Source organism: Macrotis lagotis, chromosome 1 (genome assembly GCF_037893015.1).
Source record: "Macrotis lagotis isolate mMagLag1 chromosome 1, bilby.v1.9.chrom.fasta, whole genome shotgun sequence".
Classification (NCBI taxonomy): Eukaryota; Metazoa; Chordata; class Mammalia; order Peramelemorphia; family Peramelidae; genus Macrotis; species Macrotis lagotis.
In genome coordinates, this window is record NC_133658.1 from 782,509,568 (window position 1) to 782,527,900 (window position 18,333).

General features: G+C 36.3%; 1 long non-coding RNA gene across 1 annotated transcript in view; it reads left to right on the top strand.

Moving 5' to 3' along the window:
- The first annotated feature begins 1,407 nt into the window (after positions 1-1,407).
- The window catches only part of LOC141488299 (uncharacterized), a 90,917-nt gene continuing 73,991 nt past the window's right edge, over positions 1,408-18,333 (top strand). The window contains exons 1-2 of the long non-coding RNA XR_012468636.1: positions 1,408-1,611; positions 3,384-3,446. This is a non-coding gene — a long non-coding RNA (uncharacterized LOC141488299). The remainder of the gene's footprint in view (positions 1,612-3,383; positions 3,447-18,333) is intronic.

Consider the following 18,333-nt stretch of genomic DNA (forward strand, 5'->3'; position numbering starts at 1 on the left):
CGGCTAGGTGGCATAATGGATAAAGCACCAGCCTTGGAGTCAGGAGTACCTGGGTTCAAATCTGGTCTCAGACACTTAATAATTACCTAGCTGTGTGGCCTTGGGTAAGCCATTTAATCCCATTTGCTTTGCAAAATCCTAAAAAAAAATTCTTGAGAGTTGTTAAAGTCTTTCTTCCAGGTAGGGATATTTCATCTTATTTGATAAGTTTCCCCCCCCTTTTATAAATTTTACCTTTTCATATGTCTCTTGAGTCTCCTGTTTGAAGTCCAAATTTTCTATTAAGCTCTCGTCTTTTCATCAGGAAAAGTTGGAAGTCTCCTATTTCTTTAAATGTCCATCTTTTGCCTTCAAAGAGAAGGCTCAGTTTTGCTGGATATCAGATTCTTGGCTGCATTCCAAGCTCCCCTTGCTTTCTGGAATATTGAATTCCAGGGCCTTTGATCCCTTAATATTGATGCTGCCAGGTCCTATGTAATCCTTACTGTGGCTCCTTGGTATTTAAATTGTTTCTTTCTGGCTGCTTGCAGGATTTTCTCTTTTATCTGATAATTCTAGAATTTGGCTACAATATGGTGTTTTCATTTGGGGATCCCTTTCCTGAGGGGATTGATGTATTTTTTAATAACTATTTTGCCTTCTGTTTCCATGATATCAAGGCAGCTTTCCATCACTAAATCCTGTAATATTAAGTCCAGGCTTTTCTTCTCTTCAATGTTTTCAGGAAGACAAATAATTTTCAGGTTATCTTTTCTAGATCTATTCTCAAAGTCAATGGTTTTGCTTATGAGGTATTTAATATTATTTTCTTCTATTTTTTTCAAGTTTTGGGTTTTTTTTTTAACAAATTCTTGTCTCATGAAGTCATTGGCTTCCATAGACTCCATTTTTTTTTAAGGAAAGACTTCTTCATTTACCCTTTACAACTCCTTTTCCAATTGATCAATTCTATTTTTGTAAGAGTTTTCCCTTTGATCATTTGAGGTTTTGAGAGAATTATTTTCTTTTTTCATTTGTCCAATTGTATTTTCTAAGGATTTGTTTTCTTGTTGCAAGGTTTTAATTTTCTCTTGGGTTTCTTTTCCCAAATTTGCCAATTGACTTTTAAGCTCCTTCCTGATTTCTTCAAGGAAATCTTTCTGTGCCAGAGGCCAAATCATATTCTCCTCGGGGTTTTTATATCTCTCTGAATTAGGGTCTTTTCCTTCTAGGAATTTTTCTATGGTCCCCCCCATGTGCTGGCCTTTCTCCATTTGCCCAAGATCTTGTGTTGGGGGAAGGGCTGGTTCACAGAGGTTTGGTACTGAGATCCCTAAAGGCTTTACTCACTGAGTGTGATATCTCCTCCTGGCCAGTAGGGGGTACTGGAGGCTGGAACCTACCCTCCAGCCCTTACTGTAGGTCCCAGACTGTCAGTCCCCTGGCCATGCCTCTACTCTCTGGCTGTTTCTCAGAGCAAATTGGTTCCATAGAGAGTGGTTTCCCACAACAAAATGGTTCCTACAGCAAAGCGCCCAGGGTGGATCTCTGATTGGCCCAGCTCTCGCCCCTCCCCCACTGGCTGTCACTGTGCACTCACCACACACTTGATCCCTGAAGGCAGACCTTGAGGTACCTGTTGTTTTTCTTGCTTCTCTTTCTGGGTTTTGTCAATAGAACTTCCCTTAAGAGAATTGTTTCCATATTGTTTATTAGGAAAGATCAGGAGACCTTAGCACAGAGCTTGGCTTCTCTCCACCATCTTGGTCAGAAGTCCCCTGACATTACTTATTTTAAGAAAAGCTCTATTTATTACTGTTTTCTATTGTTTTGACAGAAATGGATATCATATCTTGTCAAAATATCTTTCTGTATCTATTAATTTGATTTTTATTATTTATATGGTATGATTTGTCTAATATTGAACCAGCATTCCTAATATAAATTAATCCCAATAAAAGTGTATATTCCTATAGCCTCCTTGCTAATATTTATTAAAAATTTTTTTCATCAAAATTCCTTAGAGATATTGACTTATGGTTTTCTCTCTCTGTTTTGACTCTCTCTGATTTAGATATCAAGATCATACTTGTGTTACAGAAAAAATTTGACAGCCCCCTTTTATCCTACTTTTTCAAACAGGTTATGTAGCATTGGAATAAATAATTCTCTAAATAACTGAGAGAATTCACTTGTAATTCCATCTGGTACTGGAGTTTTTTCTTTGAGCATTCATTTATGACTGATTAAATTTATTTTTCTAAGATAAGGTTATTTTGTTTTCTGTTCCATTAATCTAAACAACTTACACTTTTATACATATTTAATTACTTTGTTTGGAATGTTAATTTCATTAACATAGATCTGGGCAAAAAAGTTTCTAATAATTGCTTTTATTTTCTTCATTGGTTGTGAATTCAATTTTTTAATTTTTAATACTGGTAATTGGGTTGTATTTTTAAATTAAGTAAACTAATGGCTTAATTTTTTAAAAAAGAGGTTCTGTTTTATCAATTCAAAGGAATTTTTGTTTTCATTTTCTGCTTTCAATTTTGTTGCTCTTTCTTTTGATTTTTTTTATTTTATTTTTTACTTTTGCAAAGCAATGGAGTTAAATGACTTGCCCAAGGTCACACAGCTAAGTATTAAGTGTGTATCTGGGGTCATATTGATCCCAGGTCCTCCTGACTCCAGGGCTGCTGCTCTATCCACTGCCACCTAGCTGCCCCACTTTGATTTTTTAAGATTTATATTTTAGTGTTTGAGAGTCTTAAATTTATTGGTTTTCTAGGGTTCTTTTTAGTTGCATGTTTGATTCATTGATCAGTGTTTTTTTTACTAGATGAAAGTATTTAGATATATAACTTTTCCCCTAAGTACTAATTTGGCTTCATTCTCCAAATTTTAGTATAATTTTTCTCATGGTTGTCATTATCTTTAATAAAAGTATTGGTTGTTTCTATGATTTGTTCTTTGATCCATTCTTTCTTTAGGATTAAATTATTTGGTTTTCAAATAATTTTAATCTTTGCTTAAAAGTCTCTATAAATGAATGTAATTTTTATTACCATATGGTCAATACAAATTCATTTAACATTTCTGCTTCCTGTATTTTTGTGAGATTTGTGTGCCCCCAAACACTGTCTGTTTTTTTATTATAATTTATCTAAGTCTCAGAGGCGGTAAATTGAGTCCCTAGAGAGCTTGTCCATCAGTCCATATATCAGGGTAGACAGGATAAGGGGCATCCAAGTAAGTAGAGTTGAACAAGAGGAAGAGAATTGACTGGATTGCCAGTAACTCAATTAACTTTTTCCTGAAACTTGTTAACTCGATAGCATCTCATTCCATATGATTCTCATAGTAGCCCAAAAGTAGACATTATTAATTCTTTTTTTTTACAGATGAGAAAACTGAGGTTCAGCGAAGTGTCCAAAAATGGAGCCAATTAATCTGTGCAAACAAAGGCCAGTAACCAATTATAATATTTGTAAAGTAACAGTTTCTCCTCTGCCACTGTGGAGAGCTCTACTGTCATTACAACTGACAACTACACTGTCTTTTTGCATAGAGCTTTCTTCTTTTCCCCTGTTTTTTGGTTCGGTCTTGACGAAGATCTCAATTTCACCTCTGGGAATTCTTGATAATGGTAGTGATCCAGTTCAGCAAAGTCACTTGGAAACAGATAAAACAGGCTCCTAATTAAATGACTTCCAATTGAATGTTAGTTTTACCTTAAAGCAAAGAGAAATTCTTTTGTAAAACATGACAGCCCTATAGTCCAAAATATGACATTCTGCCCAAAATAGACAGTTGTCACATTTTTCAAGAACAGAAACTCTTGAGTTTTTCAACATCTTTTTTTCTCTTTTTTTTCTTGAATGTCTTATATAGGATACTATCATTCTCCTTTTGCTCAATTTAATATTTGGTGCCCTTAAAAGCAAATATATTTGGGAATTAAGTAAAAATTCCTGGGAGACAAACTTTTTTTTAATGTTACAGCCATCTATAGTGCTTATATTTTTCCAATGCTAATTCAATTCAATATTTATTGGGTCTACTATATTTTAGGCACTAGAGTAATGATTCAACCAGTTGAGTCTCCTTTATGTGACTTGGATTTATCATTTCCCCATGCCTCACTCTAACCCCCTCCAGTAGAATGTCAATTCTCTGAGAGCAAGAAGTATGTCATTGTTGTTTTTTTGTATTCTTACTACCTAGAGAACTTGTCCATCAGTCCGTACATCAGGGTAGACAGGACAAGGGGCGGACAAGAGGAAGAGAATAGACTGAATTTCCAGTGGGAAATTGCAAAGTTCTTTTAATGATGCCACATTTCTCCTGGAAACAGAGGTCTATCTTGACACCAATATTCTACCCATATTATTGCATAAAAGTGTCTAAAGAACTGAAATATTAATATCACACAGAGGGCAATGAAGAGATGCACAGTGAGTATGAGCAGGCTTCAGTATAAATCCAATGAGGAACTTCAAAATAGAACAGGAGTAAAAGGGCAGTAAAGAGCCAGTCATATGAACAGGGTAAAAGATTATTGGGTAGACATCCAGGGTGCTTTCATTAAATTTCAAAGAGAAATTGAGGGTGATTTCCAACAGATTAGATGGGCTCCTGTGTCTAATTTATGAAAGGACATGGATAAAATAGCCCTAAATGGGTTGACTTTAATCTGCATCCCTGGAGGTGGGACCCAAATCCATAAAATCACAGATCATCCATTCAGTATGTAAATATCTATTGTGACTAGCATGGTGTGTAGTGCCTAGCACATTATAGGCACTAAATAAATGTTTATTGGATTTAATTAAATTGCTTAAATATTCTATTTAGTTTTAATTTCATAGGATTTAAGACTAAAAAGGACCTCAAAGGCCTTCTAATCCAATCTCTTATCTAATAGATGAGGAAAACAGGGCAGAGTTGATATGACTTCCCCACGTTAAACCAAATAAGAAGGAAGTAGAGGAGCTGCAATTTTAAAACGTGAAAGAGAAAGTGGAATATATACTTTTCTATTTGTAAGCAGGTTCTTTTTAAGTAAATTGTTTCCTTTGCTATGATAGTTGCTATTCAATCGATTCAAATAAACAACATTTGTTAAGTTCTAGAACTAAGCTGTTGTTGTTTGTTTGTTCTCTAAGCGAACCTTCACATCAGTGAGGTGATGTCATAAGCATGGGAATTAGATTTGAGTGAGGGGGAGCTGTGCCAAGTCAACAGCTTCACTTTCTTCTCCAGAGCTATCTGGTCCAGTGATCAGACATGGATCAGGACAACTGGAGAGGACCATCTAGTACACATCTAGGAACACAAAAGAAGAAAAGTTCCTGCCTTCAAGTGGCTTACATTCTACTGGCAGGAAACATCATGCACACATATAAGTAAAAACAAAATATCTATAAAGCAAATCCAAAGTATAGCGCAAGAAAAGGGGACAATTTTTTCTCCCTTCCCTTCACTTTTCACAAACCCTTCATTTTCATTCCTTCAGATCCTCCATTAAAATGAAATAGACTTGCTCCTTTAAGTTCAGTGGCAATGATAATAATAGTTCCCTTTCTGAAGTGCTTTACAAGGCAATTTTATGAGAGGCAGGTAGTACAAGTATTATTACTTGTTACATTTAACTGATGAGGAAACACAGCCTCAGGTTTTGTAAGGAATATAGCAGGGATTTGAACCTGGATCCTCTAATGCTAAAGCCAATGTTTCTTTACAATGTCCTTCTAGTTGTTCCATAGCTACAGGATATAAAGTAATACCCTATATCTCATGGCCAATAGAAATTGAGATGTCACTGGTTGCCAGTGGAAGATAATTCCATCCTAGCTATCCTCACTTCCCAAATGAACTGTCATGGGTAGATTATAAAAATTATATTCCAGAACAGCATATGTTAAAATTAGTCATACATTAGTAGTACAAAAGAAAAACAGCTCAGCTGAAAAAAAGTGACTTGCATGGGAGAACATTTAGAATCTTCATAAAGGAAGCCACACTGTGGTATATGAAAGGAATATCTCCTGATTTGCCAAACTGGTGTTTAACTCAGGCTAAACTTCTGAGTCAGTCATAGATCCAGGAAAGTCAAAAAATACATTGGGCCCCTGGGAAGCCACCTGGCCCCCTTAGATGTCAGATTTAATACAAAGGGCTTACACAAAAGTATCACATCACTATCAAAGACAAAGAAACTCAGCCTACAATAAATTGAATGGCCAAACAATGAATAACATCCTCTCTGTATGTCTTCAGAGGCTGGTCTAATTTTAGCTCAATACCAAAGATCTGGTGATGCTGTGGTTCAGATTCTCTATCTAAAGCAGGGTTCTTCAACCTTTTTCCTTTCCTTGGTTTTCAGTAAAAATCTTGCTACTTGATATGATAAGAAATAAATTAAAGAGTTTACCATGCACTTAAGAAAATTATTAATTTCGATAGGATAATATCATTATTTGACAAATAGTCTCTATGCCCCTATTGAAAAAAATTTTTTTTACTAATCCCTAGAAGTATGTATACCCTAGTTAGTGAACTAGTTAAGTATGAGACTCCCTGGATCACTTTTCCTATCCAGCCTTTCAAATTCTTTCAGTAACTTCCTAACAAACACTCCCCTTTCCCCCATACTCTCTCTTCCCCCCCACCCACACACACATTCACTCACAAATACACAGACACTTGTGGAGATTCTCTGCACTAAGAGTTGAACAAAATAGAAATTCAGTAAACTCTGGAGGGCAGATTGGGGGTGAAATTCAAATCAGCTTTCTTATCATTTCTTATAAGAAGTTGTGAGGGAGGAAATTGAAAGACAGACACAACTAAAAGAAGGTTTTGAGATTATTTTGTAGATTTCATTTATCTTTACTTTTTTCCTCATTATTATTGTGATTGAAGGTTGGACTGCAGTCTAAAAGGCAAGGACCAGTAGACTCCCCCCAGTTTTTTGCTAGGCTAAGAATGAGCACCATTTTGGAGAGGGAGGGTATCTCTGAGATAATAGATAACCACATATTTTAAAATTTATTAATTATACAGATTGAAACAAAACTAGCATGTCACTTCCAACTTTGATGATTTCCCTAATTAAGAAACAATTCTTAACAAAGTCATTAATTAATGTGGCATTTGGATATGGTAATGAGAAAAAATATTTGGGGATAATACTCAAAATATAATTTAATTGCTACATTATACTTTTTGCTACATTACATAATGTTATTTTGTTATAATAAAGTATTCTACTAACATTTCATATTACAGCATTTTATAAGTATTCTGCTGCAATATTATTTTACAATATGTAATGTAATTATGCTGCATTTTTTTCAACTGATGTCAAAGCAATTCAATACCATCCGCATCCGAACTGATTTATACACTTTAATTAGTTCATTTAATTTATAAAGTTAATACAATACACTTGAAAGATCAAATAATAATTCTTTACTGTCTGTACAAGTCCCTTATAAAGCACACATAAAACAAATTCCTCTTTTTTTCAAGTTTGTGGGGACTTAGTTGTTTCTAGTCTTTGTTGGAGACTTAGCTGTTTCTAGTCTAACACCGAAGGCCTAGACACTATGGGAAAATCCTGAATAGTCCTTATACTCTTCTTGTTTTATGGCATAAGTGACATTAGTGACAACCAATTCATTGTCACTTAGAAAGTAGGTAGAGGAATAAGGAATATGAGGAAAATATTGCAGCAGAAAATGAGATAGAGGTTACCATTAAGAAGAAAAGGTCCATGTGGGGCCTCCAGAAGGAGGTCTGAGCTTGGAGTGTAGAAGAAGAGGTCTAAGTTTCACTTCTATTCTCATCCAAGACCAGAAAATCTGTAGCACACATCATTTTGTGCATGAAGTGGGTCAGCATATATATTTGATTTCAATTAAAGAACTCATAAGTATCTAAAGGCAGCTGTGGATCTTAAATGCGATTATTTGTTCTGAATTAGGACCATGAGCCCTTTGTTTGAATAACTGAAATTTACTTAATTTCCATCATTACTCCCTATTCTCCATATTTTCAAATAAGAACTGGTTGCAACTTTGGTTGCAAAAACAATAATAATGAAGCCATCCCTTCCCTCTAGAAGCTGACATTCTATTAGGGGATAGAACAGGTAAACAGAGAGACAAATTCAAAGTAATTAGAGGAGGGAGAGCATGTTTTAAAATATAATTGTTGGTACCTTGAATTTCTTCCTTTGAAAACTGTTAATATCCATCTTTGCAGGGAATAATCTCTAGAAATTGTGATAGTTAAGGTAGGACCTGGGGGGGGAGGTAGTATAAATGACATTTGGAGAAGGATGAAGTAGGAGTGATACCTGTGGGTGTCCCTAGAGGGATAGGAATAAGAAAGTTTAAATCATATATCAGGTGAGTCACACTTTGTATGAGAGATGACTGTCACTGTGTGGCATGGTTTTTCTCCCCTCACTTCAAATGAACTACATAAATAGGGACTGCAAGAATAGTGGAAGGTGACAATGACCAGTGTGTCCAGCTTCTAAAGGGCTTGCACTATGCATGCACAACAAACCCATTCATAATAATAGCTTTTAACTGGAGCTCTGTAGGCTCAATAAGATCATTATTTTGAACTTGAAAGGCCATATCAAAGTTGGGCTTAGTTCAGAGGAAAGTGACCAGGATAGTATAAATCCTTAAGATGATGGCATATAGAGGATTGGTTCAAGTAAATGAAAAGATGTAAGCTGTTGAAGGCTCAGGAGTAGGCTATTATAACTGCTTCAGTATTTGATGGCTACCATGTGGTAAAGAAGCTTATACCTGTTTCATTTGGTCCTAAAGGACACAGTTAGGAGCAAACTGTGGAACCTGTGTGAGACAATTGTTACATTTTCATCATGAGCATTTACACCTCAGAATTCTTGCAAAAGCTACAAATTGGGGTTTAATTTATTATTTTGTTGGTTAAAGACTTAAGAAAATATTCATAATGTAGATTAAACAAAAGTGTGCAGGACATACTTTTATTTTTCTTGGAGAGACAGTTACTAACATTTATTAGCACACTTTAGGTAGTGAAAAATATTGAGGATCAATTTAGGAGAAAATTTCCTAACAATTAAGGGATATTGGGCTGCTTCCAGAGCTAGTGGCTTCCTCACTAGAGGTCTTTACGCAAATCCTTGATGATCAGTTGTTGAAAATGTAACAGAGGGGTTTGTTTGTAACAGATGGTTCTGTCTTTTTTACTTTTGATTCTGGATTGAGAAGTGCATGGATATAGGACAAGAGAGGTAGTAGTAACAGACAATTTGAGGAGGTTGGCATTGAAAGGGAGATAAGATAAAGAAGAGTAATTGATGGGACTAAGGGGATGGAACAACTATATCAAGAGAACCTTGGCAACTGCCAGTAGCAGTTCCTGTTTCACTGCTTCTAGCTCAAGATATATATCATATACATAAAGACATATAAATATTCTGTTAGAATGCAAAACCACCCCTCTCTTTTTACTGTTAGGAGACATCCTTTTTTTCAGAGCTAAAGCCTAGTAAGGAAACTGTGCCCCGAGGGTGGCATAACATCAATCCTTTGTGTTCACCCTCCGGATGAACACTGCTGCACCTAAATCACTGAACTGATGGTCCCTGAACTAAATCACTGAACTGATGGTCCCTGAACTCGGGCAAATACCACCAGGTCCAGACATGAAGTCCATCTCTGAATGGACTTTTTGTCACAAGGCAACATTGCCTCACTGTCGCTTATGTGCCTCACCACTGTTACAATACTACATCGTTTGCTTCTTCATCTAGCCACAAATATATAAATCAAAGTTTAGCTTTAATGCCTTGAGTATCCTACTAGAGTAGACCCTGACCCATGTATCTAATTTCTCTCTCTCTCAAAAGGACAAAAAAAAAAGCTTTTTGCTTTAAACCTACATCAGCTATCTGGTATTTTTGAAGGTAACAGTGATTGCAAAATCTCTGTGACCCTTTGGTCATTTGTTACCAGAGTTGACAGTACATATATAGTGTGTATGTATATACATATATATATATATATATATATATATACATATATGTATTTATATATATATATATTATATATAACATAAGTCTATAGGTTCAAAGAGTAGAGGTAGAAGGGATTTTGCAAGTAATCTAGCGTAATTCCCCCAATTTTAATGAGGAAATAATAATAGAATTTATATAACACTTTAAGGTCTACATAACACTTTACATGTTAATTCATTTGACCCTCACAAACAACTCTTGGAGGTAGGACAGTCCATTTTACAGATGAAAAAACTGAGTCAGACCAAAGTTAAATGACTTACCCAGTAATAGAAAATATAGTAGGTAGTAGAAAGGGCATTCAAACTTAGGTCCTCTTGCCACTGTACTACAATACCTCACTTTTATATCAGCTTCTCCTTCCAACTATGCTATTTTAGCTACATTCATTTATTCATAGATAGTTCTCATATATAACTGTTATCCTCTGAGGTAATAAACTACAAGTCCTTCTTTTAAAAAAATCTGTAAGCAAAATAGTGATTCATTTGTCTAAGATACTGCTGAAAAGATGTTTTTATTTTGTATGAAAAAGAAACTATAATTCAGAAGACCAGGGTTCAAATTCTAGACAATTACACTATTAGGCCTTGGAGTATTCACTTACCTTTTCTGGGCCTCATAAATAAAAAAGAATGAACCAAATTACTGGGTTCTGGTAAGAAAAGTACTTAGTAAACCTCAAATTGTCACATAATTGTGACTTAACTATTTTTTAGAAAATAATAATATGGGGGAAATTAAGGTGAAAATAGAGTTGTGAGCACTATTATTATCTTTCTGAAGCATTGATCTGAACATGTCACTCCTTTACTACTCCTACTTCAGTGAATTTCTCTTTTGAGTCTAAAATGAAGTATAAACTACTCTGAGGAAGGCCCTTCACAACTATGCCCCAGCCTCCATCTTGACCAAACTTACTAAATATTTATCATCTGCACATTCTGCTTTCCAGTCAACTGACCCTGCTATTCCTTTCATTTAACTCTCTCCCCACTCTCTGGGCTGTTGCACTGTCCTCCATGACTGGAATACCCTTCCTCCTTATCAGAATTTGTAATTTCCCTCAAGACTCAACTCATATCCCACCTTTTTTTTCATAGAATCCTTCCTGCTGACATCATCTCCACAATGATCTTGAATTTATCTCCCATATACTCAAATGTGTACATTTGTACATTACAGTACAGAAGCATATAAGCTCTTTGTGGATATAGACTGTTTAATTTTTGTTTTTGTTATCTCCATCACCTGGCAGAGGCCTTGGTATATAGTATGCTCTTAATAAATGATTACTGATTGGTTGTTATAAACTTCTTAATTCAATGGAGAAAGTTGCCTTCCACAGAGGTCAATCAACCTTTACTACTCCTCTAACTACTCTCACCACCCTGATGCAGCCCCTCATCACCTCACACCTGAACTGGTCATTAGCCTGCTGATGGATCTACCTGCCTCAAGTTCCTTATTCCAATCCATTCTCCATTCAACCAGCAAAGTGATTTCCCTCAAGCATGTCACACTATACTTTCCTACCCCCTTATCCCCAATAAGCTCCAGTAGTTCCCTGTTGCCTCTAAGATCAAAATACTCTTTGGAATTCAAAACCCTTAAAAAAGTCTAGTCCTCTCCTACCTTTTACATTTTTTTTACACCTTAAAACCTGCAATACTCTTTATTCCTGTGACTGGTTTCCTGGATATTCCATGAACAAGACACTATATTTCTCAGTTCTGGGAGTTTTCTCTGGCTGTCCCCATGTGGGATATTCTAAACTCATTTCTATCTACCGGCTTCCTTTATGTCCCAACTAAAATTCCATCTTCTGTGGGAACCATCCCTCAACCCCTCTTAATTCTAGTATTTTACCTCTTTTAACTATTTCCTATTTATCCCATAGATAGCTGGTTTGCAAATAATTATTTGCTTGTTTTCTCTGATTAAATTGTAAATTCCTAGAGAGGAGAAACTGTCTTTTGTCTCTTTTTGAATCACTAGTGTATAGCAGTATTTAGCACATAATAATTTTTTTGTTGTTTTTGTTTGCAAGGCAATGGGATTAAGTGATTTACCCAAGGTCACACAGTTAAGTAATTATTGTCTGAGGCTGAATTTGAACTCAGGTCCTCCTGACTCCAGGGCTGGTGCTCTATCCACTACACCCCTAGCTGTCCATCTTAAACATTTGATAAATATCTCCTTTTATTCTTAATTATCATCCCATTTTATAGATAAGGAAACTGAGGCAGAGAGAAATTAAACAACTTCCCTGAGGTCCCATAATTAGTTAAGTATCTGAGGTTGAATTTAAATTCAGGTCTAGTCCTCCCCAATGTACTACCTAGTCTCACCTAGCTATAACTAGTTGCAATCCATACTGTTGGTTAAAGAGAGAGAGACAGAACAAGAACCCATATCTCCTCATTCTGATTACAGAAATGTTTTTGCCACCTCTTGCTGTCCTTCCTTTGACACTTGCCTCTATGATTCTCTGGGAGTTTCTCATCTGTCTTAAATGTTAAATCAATTCAGAAGGGGTTGAAAAATCTTAACATTTTTTTGTTAGCTGATTTAATAAAATTATTTGCAAGAAACATCTTTCACATCTGGCATTATGAAGTTTTCTTAATCAACCCAAATCACTTAGTGAAGTCCTCTTTATGAAAGACACAGACTTGATGGGATGAGGACCTGGGAGGGCAAAGTCCTGGAGTCCTGTACTATCCTTGCTGGTCTCTGCTACTACCATCAATCATTTTCAGTTTAGCAGTTTTTTCTTTACTGAGAGGTTGGAAGAACTGTTGTCAGTCAAGACATTACCCACTTTCCTGTCCCTAAAAAAATATACATTGTCCCTCAAAGTTTTCTCAGTATTCTTCTACTGATGAAAACAAGAGATTAAAAAGGGGAAACGTTTTTCAAAGAGAGCAAGGGTAGACCAAAAAGTAGTACAGATTATAAAACTTCAAAATTATCACACACATACACACAGAATCCTTGAGACCTCTGGATTGAAAATTGATTAACAATAGATCTAGAGGTGGCTAGTGGCAATTTGTCTAAGTCTTATTCTACAAGTGAAGAAAGTGAAACCCAGATGCATTTCTTACCCATAATCACATAGGTAGTAAGTAGCAGAGCTAGTATTTGTGCCGACATCCAGTAATTCCCAATCCAGCTCTTTCCTTTTTTTAAACCTATTTATTTTCATCCATATGCATATGTATATTTTTAAGTTACAAAATTTCCTTCCACCCTCCTCCCCTCAGTGACAGTCAGATTAGCATTGTACATACATATTTTGATAAACATGTATACAGGAGGAATTAGGATTAAGGGAAAGAGAGACATAAGAGATAATTTTATAGTGTTAATCAGATTCTGAAGGGTATGTGTGTGTGGATGTGTGTGTGTGTGTGTGTGTGTGTGTGTGTGTGTGTGTGTGTGTGTGTTTTATTTTGTTTTTCTTTCTCTGGATGGGGATAACATAGTCCATAGCCAGTCTAATACAGTTGTCCTAGCTCTCTGAACTGTTGAAAGGTCCAGCTCTCTTTCCAAGACACTCCACATCTATTCTATTTCTGCAGCAGTTCACCCCCTAAGGATCCCCAGATATTTCTCTAGCATTCCTTAATTCTGAACAAATTTGGCTCCATCCTACCAGCATTCTGTATACTGATATGATTTCATTCGAACTGACATCCTAGGATTTCCCTGCTCTGACTCCCACTGTCTTACCTCTCCCCTGTAGCTTTCCTTTTGTCTAGTTGCTAGGCATCTTGATTACTGGTTTCTGACAAAAAAAAAAGTTGTTTTCCCAATAGTGCCCCTATGATTTCTTCCCTTGACCCTAGGTGGTCCCACACAATCTTGTGTTTTTTTCCTTCTTTACCCTCTGCTTAACCTTTCTCAAAATGCTTTTTGTCTTGGAAAGTTTTGATTGACAACCCTAATGGACTTGCTCATCCCTTCCATGCAACAACCAGGGACAATTTTGAGCTATCTGAAATGGAGAATACCATCTCTATCCAGAGAAAGAATTATGGACTTTAGACAAAGACTATCATTGTCAAATTAGAAAAAAAAGCATTATATTATTATGTAATTTTACTATTTCATACTTTATTTTTCTTCCTTAAGGATATAATTTTTCTGTCATCACATTCACCTGAGATCAATATAAATGGAACCAATGTAAACACTAACAGAATGCCTTCTGCAGGGGGGTGGGGAGAGGGAAGCAAGAATGGGGAAAAAATTGTAAAACTCAAAATAAATAAAATCTTTCTTTAAAAAAAAGTTTTGATTGAATGACAAATTTTGAAGACTGAGTATAGAAGAACAGAAGCTTATGTTGGTATCAATTCCCAAAACATTTTTACAATGAATTACCATATTTTGAAAAACATTTTAAAAAGTAGATGATCAGGACACAGCATTTTTACTCACAGTAAGGCATGTCAGAATAAACTTTTGACAGATTCATTAGACTGGAAATTTAGGGAAATACAATAGGAATGATAGTTATGGTTTTTTAAATAACTGATGCATTTCATTTTGATATAACTATTACTTCCCAATTGTAAGTCTGGGGTGGCTAGGTGGCACAGTGGATAGAGCACTGGTCCTGGAGTCAGGAGTATCTGAGTTCAAATTCAGCCTCAGACACTTAATAATTACCAACAGTATTTTACTTTTGAAAAACAATTAAGAAAAATCATTGAGAATAGTTATTGGGAATGGCAGCACATGCAACCTTCTCAAGAGTTCATTATTATTATTTTCTTTTGGTTTTTGCAAGGCAGTGGGGTGATTTACCCAAGGTCAAATAGCTAGGTAATTAAGTGTCTGAGGCTGAATTTGAACTCAGGTCCTCCTGACTAAAGGGCCAGTACTCTATCCACTGTGCCACCTAGCTGGCCCTAATTCATTATTTCTTAACAGAAAGGAAATGTAAAGCATCTTCTATTGTCATTCATCTCGAATGTTTTGGAATGAACTCCCTCTATTTCTACTTTTTTTACAACACATTGACTTAACGTCTGTTTATTAGTGACTCTGAGTTCAAATCAACTGTTGTATTTGTTTGCAGACATTACTACATGAAAATTGTGATAATGAAAGTATCTGTGGATCATCTATGAATGAATGCATAAATCTAAAACAGAATAACTTAAGTGCCATATTTCCCCTATAAACTGAGTTGCTAAAAGGAGTTAAACAGGAAAAATGCTACTATTAAATTTATTAATTAGGCTCTATTTTATATAGCTGTTCTATATCTTTCCTTCTACTAAGGGAGTTTACAAATGTTGATATGGTGAATTTGATATTTTATTGAGGTAAATAGATTCAGGTGATATGACAGCTCAGAGCTGTAGAAATAAATTTGGCAGTCATCTGCAGAAAAATGACAACTAAAAAAAAGAGGGAAAGAATGACTAGAGAGGATTTCAGGCCAAGGACATAGTATGAGGGAGGGACTGACTTAGAGAACAAGAGGAAGAAAGCCAAGAGACCAAAAAAGAAGTCAAGAGAAGTCAAGAGAGGAGAACAAATAGAACTCTATGCTTACCAAGGGAAGAAATGAATAACACATCTACATCTTAACAAAGTTTCCATTGAATATAAAAAAAGATCTGACTTGAGGTCATTAGATATTTTTCTACTTTATTAAGAGAATCAGAAGAGTCAATTCTGGGATAGCACCTATCTATCTATTGAGATCTAAAGTAGGTATATGAGTCTGTCTCTAGTAAATTATACTACATGGAATTTGTGATAATTATCATATTCAAATGTCTTCCATTTTCACTTAGTCAGCATTTACCGTTTTCTAAGTACTGGGACAATGTTCTAAAGCACTAAGTGAGTGTGTTTAGGGAAGACAAGTACCTCTAGTGTGGGGGCTGCTTTCCATCTTTGATGACCACCTAAGTCACCTACTTTCACCTATGACTCCAAGAGGCTGTGGCACACACAGTGGCCACACACCAGAAAACTGTTTCGGCAGACAAATTAAATCAGGTTGAGGGTAATTGAGGGGGACTCAAGCATGTGAAGTCTTCCTCTGATAGAATGGGTAGACAAGAACATTTTTGTTCAAATGGCCATGAAGGCAACTGAAGCAGACACTCTGGAGTGCTTAGAACTTAAACTTAGAAGGCACCAAGGTCCTCTGCATCTAAAGTCATCACCAGTTATCTTGACTCTGTCTTGCCACCATGATGACTTTGGGAGAGAGTGAGGAAGAGACAATGACCTCATGCAACTCTGCCTTACTTAAATTCAATTTATGTACAAATCTTAAGACATCACCCATATCATTTTACCATTCCTATCTCAAAATCCTAAAGTAGTAAGCAAGTGATGAAGTAACTCATACGGATATACTGGGAACTGTAGTCACAACCTTGCAAACAGGCAGCCTAGGTCATAGGATTGTCTTCTCACTGGAAGTAGCAGTAGGAGTAGGATTTGGCAGCCCCCTGGATGTCTGAGCAGTCTTTTAAGGATCACAGCACTCTCCTCCTGGTGTGAAGAAGTTAGAAAAGGAGCCTGATTACCATGGCAGTCACAGATCCCACACTGTGGTTAAAACAAAAAAAAAATATGCAAAAATTTCTTCAAAGAAGAGCCCATTCATCATTGATGCCTGGAATGTATGCACATTCATAGATAACGTAAGATCCAATAGATCTGAAAGATAAACAGTTTCTGTTGCAAGAGAACTCAACAAGTATCATAACCAAACAGCAGACCTTAATGAAAGAAGGCTGGCAAATGAAGACTAGTTTGCTGAAGTTGGAGCTGGATACACATTTTTCTGGAATGGCTGCAGTGAAGGGAAAAGCCATGAAGCTGGGGTAGGTTTTGCCATCAAAACTAAACTAGTCAAAAAGCTTGAATACCTACCAAAAGCTGTGAATGACAGGCTCATGACAAAGAGATTGACTTAAAGGAAAATTCCACACCACCATCATCAGTGCCTATGCTCCCACCATGACGAGCCCTGATGTAGTCAAAGAAAAATTTTATGAAGTCCTGGAAATCCAAGTAGGCTTAGCTTACTTGACATGGCAGGGAGGCCTATGGGGAATGGAGTTGGAAACAGTAATAGCAATGGTAACAGACTTATACATCTCATGACCTTCTCATCAGAAACACCATCTGATGTTTACCTAAACTCAACAAAACTTTCTGGATGCATCCTTGTAGCAAACATTGGCATCTAATAGACTATGTGATTGCAAGGAGAAGAGACAGATAAGATGTGAGAGTGACAAAGGCAATGTGTGGTACAGAGTGCTGGACTGATCACAGACTCATCTTCTCCAAGCTAAATATTCACATTCAACCAAAGCAGCAGCTCCAAGGCAAAATGTCTACCAGAAGAATTAATATTGAGACAAGAATGTTTCTGAGCAGAAATAGTTTGTTGTTAACTCAGAGGGAGAGTTGAGCCAAAATACAGTTGGTAAAAAAGGAGCAGAAAAGGAGAGGGCAATTTTCAGAGATTTGGTATACAGCACTGCATCTGCTCATCTGGGTCAGAAAACTCACAAACATCAAAACTGGTTTGATGAAAATGACAGGGAAATACAAAAGCTGCTAAATGGAAAAACAAGAACACCACAAGATTGACCAGCAGGATAGTTCATCCATTTTTCTTTTTCTTTTCTTTTCTTTTTAGGTTTTTGCAAGGCAAATAGGGTTAAGTGGCTTGCCCAAGGCCACATAGCTAGGAAATTATTACGTGTCTGAGACTGGATTTGAACCCAGGTACTCCTGACTCCAGGGCCGGTGCTGTATCCACTGCGCCACCTAGCCGCCCCTAGTTCATCCATTTCTAAGGCAGCATTTGATTCCATCAAACAAAGTGCAAGAGAAGTTTAGAGAGATTGAGGGCTCTTGGCTCAGTAAGAAGGCAGATGAAATTCAGTTTTATGTGTATAATAACAATTCAAAGTGCTTTTATGATGCCATGAAATCTAGTTATAGGTCAAAGATACATGGTGCATCTTAACTATTTAGTACCATATTGATTAGTGATAGGGACAAGATCCTAGAGAGAGTTGAACACTTCCATAGTGTTTTTAACAGATCATCAATCAAGGCAGAAGTCACTTTACCTCAAGTTGAAGTCAATCCCTCCCTAGCTGAAGTTCCAACTGAAATAGAGGTTTTGAATGCCATTAGGCTCCTTTTATGTGGCAAAGCACCTGATTCTATTCCAGCTGAGATCTACAAGATGGGGGGGCCAT